Raw genomic sequence first — 16,433 nt, forward strand, 5'->3', positions numbered from 1 at the left:
AACCATTAATTAAGAATTAATAAAACATTACACTCTGTGCTATGTAGGAAGAAATATCATATAACAACAAATACGTTACGTAAATATCATTATGTAGTTTGTAAGACAAAATATTTAATTTTCTTTAGCATTTGGTGTTCTGTTGAGAAAAGAAAAAAATGTTCAAATTTTAGGTTAAGGAAACCAAATTATCTTTTAGCATTTCAAAATAATATTCTAACATGCTAGATTGTATTAGGGTATCATTCCTTGCCAAGTATTCTATTGCCCATCAAGACAGGTGGGGAGGAACGGACACTATCTGCCTAAAAATAATGGTGTCAATAATCAGTGGCGTCATCTCCATATATAAGCAGCAGCACTATTGTTCATATGAACATAGTATAACATTAATATCAGCCTCTAGTTCTGGAAGAAAACAGGCACTCATGGTGGTTCAAAAAAAACCCCTAATATTAAAAATAATATGAAAAGGATGCCTGGATGGCTCAGTCTGCTAAATATCCAACTTTTTTTTTTTTTTAAAGATTTTTATTTATTTGACAGACAGATCACAAGTAGGCAGAGAGGCAGGCAGAGAGAGAGAGGAGGAGGAGGCAGGCTCCACGCTGAGCAGAGAGCCCGATGTGAGGCTCGATCCCAGGACCCTGGGACCATGACCCGAGCCGAAGGCAGAGGCTTTAACCACTGAGCCACCCAGGCGCCCCTAAATATCCAACTTTTGATCTCAGTTCAGGTCTTGCTCTCAGGATTGTAAGTTTGAGGGTTTTTTTTAAGTTGAACTTCACACTGGGCGTGGAACCCACTTTAAAGATAATAATAATAATAATCTGCAAACTGTTTAGTAAAGAAGCCTGCCTAGATAACTTATGTTAATAGTTCTTAGAACTTTTGCTGGGGTTGTCCAAGAACCCCTTCTGAACAGGGGTTGAAAGCTATGGGTCTTCTCCCCACAATGTACAGTTATACAGAGTTCAGATTCTTTTAAGACTACGGACACGCCCATAGGCGTGTTAAGATCTAGGTTAAGAACCAGACAGATGAAGCAGAAATTTTCTCAAGGCACCTTTGACTCTCTTTCATAATTTTACTTCTGATTCATAAGAACCAACTAAATCATTCATAACCAGACAATGAAGTCTCATGTAAAAACAGCCCTTAAAAAAAAAAAGTTTGATAGTATTTACTTAAGCAGTATTCACCTGAAAATATACTGGCAGCATTTTAAAACACAACATGTAACTAGTGATATCAATAAACATTACAGTGTATTACAGTTTATAGAATGATTTCACATTATTATAACAATTAATACTTTTATTTCCCTTTTATAGCTAACAAAATGGAGGTTCAGAAAATAACTTGACCTGGTCATACAGCCAACAAATGGAGACTTGGGATTCTAACTGAGTTGTCTAGTTCCAGAACTGAGCTTACTTAGTATATTACTATATCCTGATGCTTCCACAAAAAACCCTCAAGAGAGAGAAAACAGATTAAAAAGAAAAAAAGAAAGAAAGAAAGAAAGAAAGCCTAAGGGGTCATTCTATTGTAGATATATCTTGGCATCAATAAAGAAAAATTAGTGTATTTAAAATGTTTGATTTCCTTTCACTTCATTGGTTAACATAAAACATGGTTTTCAGAAAAATAAATGGTCAAGCTAATGAGTTTTAGGACTGAAAAATAAGGACATTTTGTTATTTTATGAAGCATTCCTTCTTATTCATCTCTTCAATTCTAATATACAAAAATAAATAACTCCTGAAAATGTAAATATAAGAAACTGAAAGTTTAAACATCCATTTTTTAAAACACAAAAACTATTAGAAATTAATTTTTAGGATGTTCAAAATATTCCTTGTAAGACATTTTTTAAATAACAATACTCATTTCCATTCTCTACAACTCCTAAAATCTTGATTTTTTTTAAAGTGTCATTTGTCTAAATGCATAGGATATACAGTACCCTACTGTAAACTATAAACTTTAGGTGATAATGATCTGTCAATGTAGATTCATTGGTTGTAACAAATGTGCCATTTTTATGTGGGCATTTTGATGGTGGGGGAGGCTGTGCCTATGTGGAGCCAGGCAGGGGGCATATGGAGGCAGAGCCTATACAGTAAATCTGTACCTTCCACTCAATTTTGCTGTGAACCTAAAACTGCCCTAAATATAAACTCTATTTTGCAAAAGGGCTGGGGCGGATGTGTCAAAATTCACCTCATTTTCTTAACAAATGAGGAAATAATTGTTTTCTAAAAATTACCCTGTGAATTAAGTTTCCTGCCAGAATACAGAACGTGCAATTATTACAGCATATATAATCATTTAAAAAACCATTAACAGTAATCTTATCAAATGCTAAAAGAATTAGTTTTAAATGTTAATATGAAACTAAGTGCACATGTGAGTATGGTTATCTTAAGACTCCTTTTTATATTTATGTTCATGTTATTTGATATTTTAAAAAGCAATGGCAATATAGCAAGGGACTAAAAGTATAAGCGGGTCACGGGTTGACTGACAAACTAAAAGGAGTGCCTGTAGGAAGGAGGAGGAAAAGCAGGAGCCAATGAAAAAAGCCACCGCGGAGCAGAGGTTCTCTGTTCCCCCAAGTCGATCCTCTGCCGGGGTCAGGATTCGAGGAAGATGCAGAAAGAGTATCCTCATAGAGTGAGCATGAAGAACAGTAAGAATGAAACAATTATCGACTTACAAGAAAGAAGAACAATGCAAATAGAAACGAAAAAGTGCAACTAGTAGATAGCATACTTGTGTCAACCCAGGTTTTTCAAGAAGCTTTCCCCAAAGTGTCTTCCAAACGTGGTAACCACCCACAGTGGTAACATTAGCATAAAGGGCCAAAAATAGTTATGCTATTACAGCAGATTAAAAGGAATACTGAGAATGGTTCAATTTCATCAAAGTCATCTGATTCAACCCTGCCCAGCGGGAATATACGTAAAACGCTTTTCACACCCAGGTGTGCAAACGCTACGACGGTGCAAATCCAGTAAAGGACAAGCCCGGGGCTAGAAAACTGCCAACTCTGTAGACTAATAGCCCTGCCTGAAGAAACCAGCAAATTAACTCAGCCCGTAACTGAGTGGAAGGAAGAAACAGCGGGCTCTGGGGCAGTAGAACAAACTCCGTGGAGCGGCTGCGCCTTCTGAAAGGGGCTGCAGTTGCTGGTGTCACACCAGGAGGCACTCTTGGACAAGGTCTCCACCACCGCGGAAGGGACACCTGGCGCGGGCAGCAAACCCCCGACAACAGCAATTCCGACCAGCAGCGAGCCCCACGGAGAGGCAAGTCCCCGACAGGCAGCGAGCCCCTCCGGCCGGCCAGTCCCGGACCCGCGACAAGTCCCCTGGGCAGGCCCGCCCCCGGCGGGCGGCGAGTCCCCGTGCCGCAGGGCCAGGAGACAGCCCACCTGCCGCGCGCCCACAGGCCGGCCGCCCTCCCCCGGCCCCGAAGCCGGCCCGCCGGCCGCCCCGCTCCTGCTGATTCCTTGCACCCCACCAAACACCTGCCTGTCCTTCTCCTCTTCGAAGGACCGAGAGCAGAGAGCCAAGGGGGCCACCGACGCGGCCGACAGAGCCAGAGGCGGGGGATTTCCTCCGGGAAATGCGACCCCGTCCCCCCCCCCCAACCGGAGCGACGGAAAACGTACAGCGGTTTAATGGGCCCCAAACCCTCTCAGCTGTGGAGTTTTAGTTACTGCTCGTAGGGCTGGAGTTTCCGCGAGCCGGAGGCGCAAGCCCGGGTGGCGTTAGGGTTTCGGACTGGGGTAAGGGAGGGCTCGGCGTGAACAGACAGCATCGCACAAAGGGAAGAGAGGAGCGACGGAGAATGAGCGCAGTTACCTCGGTCCCCGGCTCGTCCCTCCGCTCGGTTCCTGCCGGCCTCGCCAAGGCTGCGGCTGCCCTGCCAGGCTCCCGCAGCCCAGCGCCTTCCCGCAGCACCCAGCAGCGCCGCACTAGCCCCGCGCGAGCACCAGACGGGCGCGCGCTCTGCTGCGCGGCCCCGTAGAGCCCCGGCGGGTGCCCGGCGTCCTCACGGCTCAGCCTCGAGAACGGCAGCCTCTGGGGCTGCGAGCGGAGCGCGCGCCGGAGCCTGCGCATTGCACTCTGGGAGGTGTGGTTTCTGGTTACCTCCTCCGGGGGCCCGCCCCCACGTCCTCGCCACCCCCGTTCGCTCGTGGGCGTCGGGAGTGCTCCGGCGACTTGCGGTGCGGTTCTGCTGGGGGAAGGTAGACCAGAGCCTGGGGGATGTCTTCAAAACAGTTCTGGGTGGGATACCGCATCACTATCTCTGAAGTTCTCCGTTTCTGCACTTCAGTGGCCATACAGAATTTAGTTTCGTTTTATATCCATCAACTCCCCCTCTCGAGCGCTGAGTGTTCCTTGGGATTATATCTTTTTTTAAATGGTGGGGGAGGGGGAGGACTTCCGTTTTTATTCCTCTGTCACTTTGCCCACATGCTCTGCAGAGGATATAAACAGCAGCTCGTGTTTATAAATACAGACGCACAGTTTACAAACCTAAAGAAGCAGTTAATGGACCTAAGCAGACACTGCCAAAAACCATTGCTAGTAAAAATGTTGAAACATAACAATTTTTCAATAAAGTCAGTGGAATGTGGAGGTGGGAGATTAAGAGAGAGCAAAGAAAAAAATTTTTAAATGTTCTCCTAATGTGTCTTTTGTTAGAACAATCTCAAGCTTTTATAACCCCAGCAATCTCCTTCAGAATAAATTCAACCCTAGGTACATTTATGAATGTTAAACATAGGTTTGTATTGATTTTACTAGAAAAAGAGGTTTTTTAAAAATGGCAGCATCTGGGGCGCCTGGGTGGCTCCGTGGGTTAAGCCTCTGCCTTCCTTTCAGGTCATGATCTCAGGGTTGCAATGGGCTCTCTGCTCAGCGGGGAGCCTGCTTCCCTCTCTCTCTCTCTCTCTGCCTGCCTCTCTGCCTGCTTGTGATCTCTCTCTGTCAAATAAATAAATAAAATATTAAAAAAAAATAAAAATGGTAGCATCTTGGAATGCCTGGGTGACTCAGTGTTAAGCCTCTGCCTTCAGCTCAGGTCATGATCCCAGGTCTTGGGATCCAGTCCCTCCTCCTGCTCCTTGCTCTGCAGAGAGCCTGCTTTTCCCCTCTGTCTCCCACTCTCCTTTCTAATGCTTTCACATTCTCTCTCTCTGACAAATAAATAAGATCTTTTAAAAATAATAAAATAAAAATATCATCTTACGTAAAACTCCCAAAATGACTACTTAATTAGAAATTTCATTTCTTAAAAAAAATCACCTTTTTTACATAATAAATTGAAATAATCCTTAATATTTGGAAATACTTCTCTTCAGAGCATTGTATTTTGCAAATTTAATGTCAATGCCCTTAGAAAAATAGAGCAAGACCAGTTTTAAAGTATACACACACACACACACACACACACACACACACACTCATAAAATTTGTCTGGAAGCATGATGCAATACAATATATATTAAAAAAACAATGTTCTAATAGAATTTTTTTATTAACATATAATGTATTATTAGCCACAGGGGTATAAGTCTGTGAATCACCAGGTTTACACACTTCACAGCACGCACCATAGTACATATCCTCCCCAATGCCCATAACCCCACCACCCTCTCCCTACCCCCCTCCCCTGCAACCTTCAGTTTATTTTGTGAGATTAAAAGTCTCTTATGGTTTGTCTCCCTCCCAATCCCATCTTGTTTCATTTATTCTTTTCCTACCCCCAAACCCCCCATGTTGCATCTCCCCTTCCTCATATCTGGGAGATCATATGATAGTTGTCTTTCTCCAATTGACTTATTTCGCTAAGCATAATACCCTCTAGTTCCATCTACGTCATCACAAATGGCAAGATTTCATATAATAGAATTTTTTATATAATATGAACTTTTCTTTTTAATCAGGCATACTGTGTCTCCTTAAAAATGCTGTATAGGGGTGCCTGGGTGGCTCAGTTGATAGAGCATGTGAGTCTTGATCCCAGGGTCATGAGTTCAAGCACCATGTTGGGCCTAGAGTTTATTTAAAAAAAATTAAAATGAAATAAAAAATGCTTATAGTGCAGAGTGGCTTTTTATCTTATTACTGACATATACAAAGCAATTGGTTACTTGTAATTACCAACTACATCAAAGAAATACAAACAAAATTTCAATACTCTTTCCATTTATTTATTCAAGAATATTTACTGAACATTTAACTATGAGCTAGACACTGAGTTGGGAAATGGGAAATAACACAGTGAACAAAACTAAATAGTCCCAGCACTCTAGTGAGGGGGCAGAAAACTAACAAATGAAAAGGTATGCATAGAGCGATAAGGGAAATGGGGAGCATACAAGGTACACCAATCTAGAACTTTTTGTTGGGAGAGAAGAATCACGCCCCCCCCCCAAAAATCTGAAAATTAAATGAAATTTTCAAAACAAATGTCAATAAACTAGGGGTAGGGGAAAAGAGTCCTTCTCCAGAAAGTAATATATACCCCCAAATGCTCTCAATTATTTTAAAAAAATGTATCTCACAAAACAAGATATCCCTTTTATGGGGTTCAGGACATGCTACCCCCCATATATAGTATGTTGGTGTATTGAATAAAGCTGAAGGAATTTGAAAAAAATGGCAGAAGGAGGAAGGTCTCTCTGCAGCTCACCCTCTCACCTTTCTTACCTGAAACATTCACAAGATGGCCATATAGGGACGCCTTCTCCCTCTGCCTATTTCTATTTCTATTATAGAAATTCCTATTTCTCCCCCTGCTTGTGTGCTCTATCTCTGACAAATAAAATCTAAAAAACCAAACCAAAACAAAAAAGAAACTGCCATGTAAATAGAGCCCTCCCTGCACCAGGAGAAAGAAGACGTCTTTCTTTCTTTCTTTCTTTCTTTCTTTCTTTCTTTCTTTCTTTCTTTCTTTCTTTCTTTCTTTCTTTTCTTAAAGATTTTATTTATTTATTTGACACAGATCACAACTAGGCAGAGAAGCGGGGGCGGGGGGAAGGGGGGGAAGCAGGCACCCCACTGAGCAGACAGCCAGATGTGGGGCTCCATCCCAGGACACTGGGGTCACGACCTGAGCCTGAGCCGAAGGCAGAGGTTTTAACCCACTGAGCCACCAAGATGCCCCAAAGGAAGACATTTTCATCACCAGGAATGGAATTTAAGGCCAAGAAGCCTATATAAACAAACCTTGTTAAACTTACCCTTATCTTCCTATTTACTTCACTATTTAGTACCCCCAGCCCAAATCCCTTTGTCTTGTCAATTTGTCAGAAATGTGTTACTTCTTTGTCTAAAAGGTACAAAGCTTCCTGCTCTGGTCACTTCTTCAGGTCAGTTTCATCTTCAGACCCAGCCAGGGATCCTAGGAGGGGCAAGGAAAATTTTTTCCTCCCTAACCTCAACTGAAAGAAAAGGACACATATTTCCTACATCTGACAACAAATATTTTCTTAGCTTTTACTGATTCCTCTCTAGCTCCTTTTGAGAATAAACAGCACTTGCCTTAATAAGTGAAGAGTTCCCTTCCCTAAATCCCACAAAGTCCCATAAATTAAAACTGGAAAAAGTCTGATATCTGTTGACTCATTGTCTGATGTACTTTGGTCTGAATCAATCTTAGTGTTTTAACTTTAATGGACATTTGCATTTTAAGCTAAAATAGAAGGCATCTTTATCTCTAATCCTGAAATAAAAGGCTTTATAATCTCCAAAAGAATTTCAGCTGGGGCGTACAGAGGGATTTGGGAAGATTAATGAAGAGGACAATTTTTATCTTCATTTGCAATGGAGGCACAGCTTTGCAACCAAAGGGCAGGTTCCTAGAGACAGCCAGAACATGAGAACATCCTTAAAGACCCTGAGCACTACTAGCAAGACCACTTCTCCTGGTCCAAGTCAGAGAGAGTCCCTGGCTTGTCCTGCAACTCCTCGACCCATATCTTATCACCCTCTTCCATGACCCAAATTTACTGTAGTGCTGCAGCTTCCCTTTCACAACCATCACTTCCTGCCTTCTGCCCCACAACACACCAGATGCCTGCATTTTCTGGCCTTTGTCCAGTGGCCCAGCTTATAACTATTTTAGTTAATTTAAGACCATTCTAACATCCATTACTCTTGCCAATAATCTGATGTAACTATCTCTAAACCTTTGCTAACCTTTTTACATTGTGGGCTCTGAAATACTTGCATTTCCTTAATTTTCTCTGGGCCTTTATATTTATTTGCTGTGCTTGCTCCCTCTTTGCCTCACTACCACCCGATCATCATTCAATATTAACTTAGATACTATTTTCATGAGGAAGTCTTCCCTGGTTATGGTGCCCTCTCCTCAATTCTGGGTTAGTTCCTTACAATTATGCTCACACTCTAACCTATTTTTGCCCCAAATGTAACACTTATCAGTGAGCATTTTAATTAGTTATCTACCTCTTTCATTTATCTGAAAGACTTTTTTTTTTTTTTTAAGATTTTACTTATTTGACAGAGAGAGAGAGAGAGATCACAAGTAGGCAGAGAGGCAGGCAGAGAGAGGGGGAAACAGGCTCCCCGCTGAGCAGAGAGCCTGATGTGGGGCTCTATCACAGGACTCTGGGATCATGACCTGAGCCGAAGACAGAGGCTTAACCCACTGAGCCACCCAGGCGCCCCTATCTGAAAGACTCTTAAATAGAAAGTAGGAGCCTAGTACCTGATATAGAGTAACTGTTTAATAAGCACTCAGGCAAAAAAAAAAAAAAAAAAAAGCACTCAGGCAATAAATGAATATATATAAACTTTGTGCAATAAAGAACAAATATTTTCTGTAAAGGGCTAAATAGTAAATATTTATAGCTTGTAGGCTCTAAGATCCTGTCACAACTATACAATTCTGCTTCCTGAAGGACAGTAGTTAATTCCCACTGGTGGCTTCAGAATATCTCTAAAAGACAGAATTTGACATAAGAAAAAAAATGAGTAGAAGGAGTGTGGGTGCAGCTCTGGGCTACAGAACATTACTTGAGGATATATTTACACAGTTGATATACAGTTCTTGTTTAGAGTGATAAGTATTGGGGCAGGTCAGTGGACGGAGCTAAAACAGAAAGCATCCTGCATCCTTGGTATGACCACTGCTAGTTCAATTTGTGCATTAAGTTCAAATTACTTATGTTTGTGAGTTTTTACAATTTATAATTTAACCTGGGTTTTCCCCATTTCTTCTTTTTTTTTTTTAAAGATTTTATTTATTTATTTGACAGACAGAAATCACAAGTAGGCAGAGAGGCAGGCAGAGAGAGAGAGGGAGAAGCAGGCTTCCCGCTGAGGAGAGAGCCCGATGCGGGGCTCGATCCCAGGACCCTGGGATCATGACCTGAGCCGAAGGCAGAGGCTTTAACCCACTGAGCCACCCAGGCGCCCCGGGTTTTCCCCATTTCTAACATTTCACTTTTGCTACTCAATCCTGCCAGGTCAAATCACTTTCCGTTTCCTGTGAACTTGCCTACACACAGTTGAACTCAAGCTGCATATGTGGGGAGCTGTGGAATTCTCTCCAGAGCAAAAAGGGAAAGGACAGAATGAGAGCAATTTGCCTCCATCCCTACCTGACTCTATAAGTACTGTGACTTTAGTCATCAGAAAATACATTTAGAGAAACTCTTTCTTCCAACATCTATGTTTGAAATACTTGCAATACACTTCTGAGCAAAATTGTATCCATATACATGGTAGAAACTGACACAGTGAAACAAATATGAAAAGCACTTGTTTTGGGGCACCTGCCTGGCTCAAACAGAAGAATGTGCAACTCTTGATCTTGGTTGGGGTCATGAGTTCAAGCCCCATGTTGGGTGTAGAGATTACTAAAAAGATAAATAAGAAAATAAATTTAGGGGTGCCCAGTGGTTTAATTGGTTAAGCATCTGCCTTTGGCTCAGGCCATGATCCTGCTTAGGTCAGGATCCTGAGGTCCTGGGATTGAGCTCCACGTTGGGTTCTTTGCTCTGTAGGGAGCCTGTTTCTCCCTCCCGGCTGCTCCCCTGCTTGTGTTCTCTCTCTCTGCGTCAAATAAATAAACATTTTTTTTAAAGATAAATTTTTTAAAAAGAGAAGTACTTGTTTCATTAAAGATATAGATCTACATTACATTAGATTTCTGATAACATCTTCAGTGTCATAATGGAGTCTATCTCTTAAAAGTTTATTTTTTGAAATATTAGTTTATTTAAATTAAAACAAATGCAGCATGGCATATACTGTTGGGTGCTTAAACTGTATCTTCTTGCCTTCTTTGTGAATAAGAGAACCCCATGTTTTTTGAGGGATGGCTATGTACCTAGCTAACAAATATCTTTCAGCCTCTCTGACAAAGTAAGTTCTATTCATTAGAGTGTTGCATGGAATTTGGGGGATGGCTGCTTAAAGGGAGTGTTGATTCAGCTGGGAGGATCCTCTCATCCTTCTCTCTTCCTGGAAGTAATGGCTTGAGTTTTAGCAGCCATCTTGGACCAAGAGGTTATTTGAGTCATGTATAAGATGGTAAAAAAAAGAACAGAGAGGTGCCTGGGTGGCTCAGTGGGTTAAGGCCTCTGCCTTTGGCTCAGGTTGTGATCTCAGGGTCCTGGGATCGAGTCCCTCATCGGGCTCTCTGCTCAGCAGGGAGTGTGCTTCCTCCTCTCTCTCTGCCTGCCTCTCTGGCCACTTGTGGTCTTTGTCTCTCAAATAAATAAATAAAATCTTAAAGAAAAAAAAGAAAGAAAGAAAGAAAAAAGAACAGAAGGAGCCCTGATGACCATCAAACCACCAAAACAATCTCACTACAGGCCTTGAGGGATGAGAATTTCCAGTTGTAAAAGGAATAATATCTCTCTCTGATAAACAAAACGTGGCTGCTTCCAAATTTTGGAACTGGCATAGTGGCCTGCCCAGGCCTGCAGGTTTTCTTTCCTTATTAATTAGCAACTTAGAACTGCTTTTTCACTGGGTCAGCAGAGAAAGATCGTACAATAGTCAGGAGCCAAGAAGAGATCAGCAGATGGAAACCACTGATTAAAAATGACAAACCAAGGTTGAGTAATCAGACAGAGTATGTGAATTTACTTCACTAGGCCTTGACCATTTTTCATAGAAACTTTAAGTCCACACTCTGAGATTATCTCATTGCAACCTTTTGAAGATGTTGTAACTCTTTCCCCGAAGGACTTGCTGGCTGTGGTGTAGCCATCATCTAGAACTCATGCACCCATTATCCTTACACAGATGATACAAAAGGTAGCTCAAATTTCAGATGCTCTTTTTTTTTAAAATTTTTATTAACATGTAATGTTTTATTAGCCCCAGGGGTACAGGTCTGTGAATTGCCAGGTTTACACTTCACAGCACTCACCATAGCACATACCTTTCCCAATGCCCATAACCCCACCACCCTCTCCCTAGCCGCCCCCCTTCCCGCCCCTGCCCAGCAACCCTCAGTTTGTTTTGTGAGATTGTCTCTTATGGCTTGTCTCTCTCCCGATCCCATCTTGTTTCATTTATTCTTTTCCTATCCCCCCAGCCCCCCCATGTTGACAGATCCTCTTTGTAGTTGATTCTCTTTGGGAGTTTATAAGTCAACACTGAACAAGAAAATTTGTTATAAGTTCATTTATTTTTTAAGGAAGCAGAATCAGAAGTGAAAGTTTCAGCCAATTTCCTCAGAGGCAATCTGGACTACTAGAATAGAATAGCCTGTTTTTCAGCCTATTTGGAAGGTTTCAGCTGCTACTTTTATCATCAGCTGAAGCTTGGATCATAGAAGAGCAGAGGGTAATTGGATGGGTACCTACCTGGCTGAGATAGCCACAGAAAGAGTTCCTTTATGCTCACAACTGTTGAGCAAAAAACAGAAGAGGCCAAAGAGGGCTCAGAATAAAGAACATGTGACTCGTGCTCATTGGCAAGCAGCCATTTACACGTCAGTCAAGAATGTTTACACTTCACTCAGAATATTGTCCTCAAATCTGTAGTGTCATTTTTCTTTGGAAAACAAATTAAAATGTCTGTCTTACCTGCCTCTACTTCACGACATGAACTCTTTCCTCAAACTCTGCCAAATATTTCACTCTTCTCTCAAGGGAGCCCCTTTCCATCCTTTTAATTAGACAGATGACAGAAAACCCACAGTACATTTGAGGAGCAATTTGAGAATTTAATAAAAGTATAGATAGGTTCTAGGAAAACCTCCTAGGAACAGTGCAATATTCCTGAGCTAGTAGGAGAGTAGTTAGTAGGGGCGCCTGGGTAGCTGGGTGGGTTAAAGCCTCTGCCTTCAGCTCGGGTCGGTCGTGATCCCGGGGTCCTGGGATTGAGCTCTCTGCTCCACGGGGAACCTGCTTCCTCCTCTCTCTGCCTGCCTCTCTGCCTACTTGTGATCTCTGTCAAATAAATAAATAAAATCTTTTTTTAAAAAAACACACACACAAACTTATAAAAAAAAAAAGAGGGAGAGAGTTACTAGAAGGAGGAGAGGAGAGAAAGCTATGTGTAGAGAGCCTCCTGATTATAATAAAGACTTCCTAAAGGAAAGCAGCTAACTCACCGTGACCCTGAGAGAAGGAAGTTGGGATAGAACTTTTCTCCAACCTTTCTCTCCTTCTCTCTGACCTCAAGTGAAAGCCCCTGCCAAAGGCAGCTGCTGAAGCCAGAGGACAAGGAAATCTGTTAATTTTGTTCATAAACGTCAGCTTTTCTGGCACAAAGCAGGAATAGAGATAACTGGAAGATATTCAGCACACCTGCTATTACATTTTTGTTCACGCTGGGCTTATCACCTAGAGTGCTGTCACTCTCAATTTTAATATAATCCTCTGGTCTGGGCTATGTCAGTGTATGACCCACTTTTAAATATGGAAATGCCTCTCTCCTCAGCATGTTATCTGTATCACTGGCACAGACACTGAACTATATACATCCTTTATTATCACTTTAAACTTTCACATGTATATACGTATTCCATTTTATTGTAAGCTCTGTGGACCAAAATTTAGAAATTATACTCATTTTCTGTTTCCACAGCATCTAACACAGTGTTCGGCAAAGAGCGGCTGACACAAACTGCAATCTTCTTAATCCTCTCCCTCTTTTTATCATCACACCCTACTTACTCCTTCATGTTTTATCTTTGTATTGCTATGTGGACATTCAGTGGTTGGGGGTGGGGATGGTCATTTAGTCAGTATTAGAAAGGATAAGACCTCTAGATGTTGGGATTTTTACACAAGTGCATCAGTAGGGGTGTTTCCTGAAGTTGGGCAGTGAACAGGCAGCTAGAACCTAGGCTTTTAGGTGTGGACTTCTTGGTCTGCCTGGTTTACCCGCAGGCAGGGGAGGCTAGCCATGCTGGGGAGTTAGCTGTCTTCCCTTTCTCTTACAAATAGCTCTCAACAGTGACTAAGGGAGTTGGTAACTAAAATCACAGCAAACTCACCTACATGATGAGGGGCCATTCTGAGGTACCTTCTACATAGTTTCCCAGAATTCCTCTGGGGATTGAACTCAGTTGCCCATAGCGGTATTCTGCATGATAAGGCACATTTAATAGCTTTCTTCTCTTTTCTTTCTCATTCCCCCTTTCTGCTGCCCATGCTTCTTGGAGTCATCTCCCAAATGAAAGAAGTCTGACTTAAATTCTGATCTTCAGGTTCAATTCTAGGGTAGAATGATAAGATATACCAAAGATAGTCAACTCACTTACAGCAGGAATATGCAAAGGATGTGCGTTGTTTGATATAAATTCTCTACCCTGATATTTTCCTTTTCCTTTGCTTTCATGGTATCTAAACATGTTTCTGAACTACTAGAGGAAAATTACAAACACATATTTAAAAACTAAAAGTAAATGTTAGTGTTATCTTATAAGAGCAACATATGCTTATTGTTGAAAATTTGAAAATAATACTACTCTTCTAAAATAGTAACTGTTAATGTCTTGCTGTGTATCCTTCGAATCATTTTCTTTACATGAATTAATATTAGTTTTTTTTATTGTTTTTTTTCTCACTTGAGAATATATACCGAATAACTTGTCAGAAAAGACTTATAGGGGTGCCTGTGTGGCTCAGTCAGTTAACCGTCTGCCTTCGGCTCAGGCCATGACCCTGGGGTCCTGGGATGGAGCTCCTGCTCAGCGGGGAGCCTGCTTCTCCTTCTCCCTTTGCCTGCCACTCCCCCTGCTTGTGTGCTCTCTCTCTCTGTCAAGTAAATATCTTTTTTTAAAAAGTATTTATATTTAACAACATTGAAAAATTACTATAGACTGTTTCACTATATGGATTTACTATTACTATCCTTTTATTTAAAAATTTTTTTTTAAATTTACTTATTTGAGAAAGAGAGAACGCGAATGAGTACATAAGCTGGTTTTGGTGGGGAGAGTTGGGCCAGAGGGAGAAGCAGACTCCCCACTGAGTGCAGAGCCCAAATGTAGGGCTCTGTTGCACAACCCTGAGAGTATGACCTGCACAGAAATCAAGAGTCTGACCCTTAACCAATGAGCCACCCAGGTGCCCCTCTTACTATCCCTTTAACCAAACTTTCATTTTTTATTGTTCTGAGTTTTTTGGTTTTCAAAAAAGATGATTAGATTGTATAACTTATAGCTAAATCATCAAAATATTTCCCAAAATGTAGGAAATCAGAGGACATACAAAGTCAAAAGATTTGTGATATCTTAATCTAAATAGGCCCTAGGCCCTAGGAAGGTTTACTAGCAATGATGAGAGTGTTTATTTCCTGACAACTTTATCAATTCTATTTTCTTGGTATAGTCCTTGCAAATATTTAATTTTATTTCTTTGATTAATAATAAGGACGAACCAGGCGCCTGGGTGGCTCAGTCGGTTAAGCATCTGCCTTCAGCTTAGGTCATGATCCAGGGGTCCTGGGATTAAGCCCTGAGTTGGGCTCCCTGGTCAGTGGAGAGTCTTCTTCTCCCTCTGCCCACCCCCTGCCCCTGCTTATACTCTCGCTCATGCAGTCTCCCAAATAAATAAATAAATAAATAATCTTTAAAAATATAATGACAAACTTTTAATGTTCCCGTTAGTCAGTCTTTTCCTTTTTTAATGACCTGCCTTATTTCTAGACATAAGGATAGTTATAGGAAGACATTGCTGTAGTACCAACTGAAGGTCATGCTATAATGCTCTGTTGCTCAGCTATTCTTCCTCTAAGAGCAGACCTGTCTAATAGAGGCCTCTGACATCTCCTTGCCTCAGGTATCTAATGCACGTTGAAGTTTAACCTTATGCTCTGTACCAATGACCCCTTACATGAGTCTTTTTTTTTTTTTCCCTTAAGCTCTATGCCCAATGTGGAGCTCAAACCCACACCCTCAAGATCGTAAGTTTCATGATCTACTGACTGAGCCAGTCAGGTGCCCCTCATATGAGTCTTTCTATAACTTACTGAATCTCTCCATTGGCTCTCCTATCAAAATATTGAATATTTGCATGTTGAGCCCTGACTTCCAATCAGTTACTATTCCCAACTTTCTCAGTGACAACCAAATTCTCTTGGCCTCCAAAATTTGAAATAGGGGATCTGTATTTAATCTTTTTTCTTTTTTGTACTCAAATCCAATCAAACATGATTATGCAGTTTCTTTGTTCACAAGATCTCATTTTCTCCTAACACATTATCTCTACAACCATTATTCTAATTTAAACCTATCACATTCTGTCAGAATGACTTATCTGAATTCAGAGTTAACAAACCTTTAAATATACAATTTAAAAAAAGATTTTATTTATTTTTTTGTCAGAGAGACAGAAAGAGAGAGAGTGCGCCTGTATATGCATAAGGCTAGCTGCAAGCAGAGGGAGAGGGAGAATTGGGCTCCCTGCTGAGCAAGGAGCTAGACCGGGACTGGATCCCAGGACCCTGGGATCATGACCTGAGCCAAAGGCAGACGCTTAACAGACTGAGCCACCCAGCCTCAGTAATTTTTATAAATGCATTTTTTTATCATCATAGCCAGCCTGTAGAAGATACTCAGTATTTTTCCATTGTTTATTATTTCATTTGTTTTTTAAGTAGTTTCTACACCCAGTGTGGAGCCCAATGTGGGGCTCAAACTCAGGACCCTGAGATCAAGACCTGAGCTGAGATCAAGTGTCAGATGCTTAACCAACTGAGCCACCCAGCTGCTCCTGATTTATTAAATACTTATATTTTTAAATGTTTATTTCAAACTAAATGCATCTTTTAGAAGCATTCCATAATGCATTCTTTGTCATTGTTTAAGCAATGACATTGCTTAACTACCAAAATCACAAGCTAGACAACAATTTACTGCATTCAACATTCAACTCTTGAATGGATCAGTACATTTAGAGTGGGATGAGTTTTGGGTCC

General features: G+C 41.3%; 1 protein-coding gene across 6 annotated transcripts in view; it reads right to left on the reverse strand.

The window, feature by feature from the left end:
- The window catches only part of KLHL8 (kelch like family member 8), a 62,764-nt gene extending 58,655 nt beyond the window's left edge, over window positions 1–4,109 (reverse strand). For all 6 annotated transcript variants that reach the window (XM_047717930.1, XM_047717928.1, XM_047717924.1 and 3 more), the window contains exon 1: window positions 3,873–4,109. The gene's annotated coding sequence lies outside the window, so the exon portion shown is untranslated. The remainder of the gene's footprint in view (window positions 1–3,872) is intronic.
- Between the last annotated feature and the right edge of the window lie 12,324 nt (window positions 4,110–16,433).

Source organism: Lutra lutra, chromosome 2, assembly GCF_902655055.1.
Source record: "Lutra lutra chromosome 2, mLutLut1.2, whole genome shotgun sequence".
NCBI classification, from domain to species: domain Eukaryota; kingdom Metazoa; phylum Chordata; class Mammalia; order Carnivora; family Mustelidae; genus Lutra; species Lutra lutra.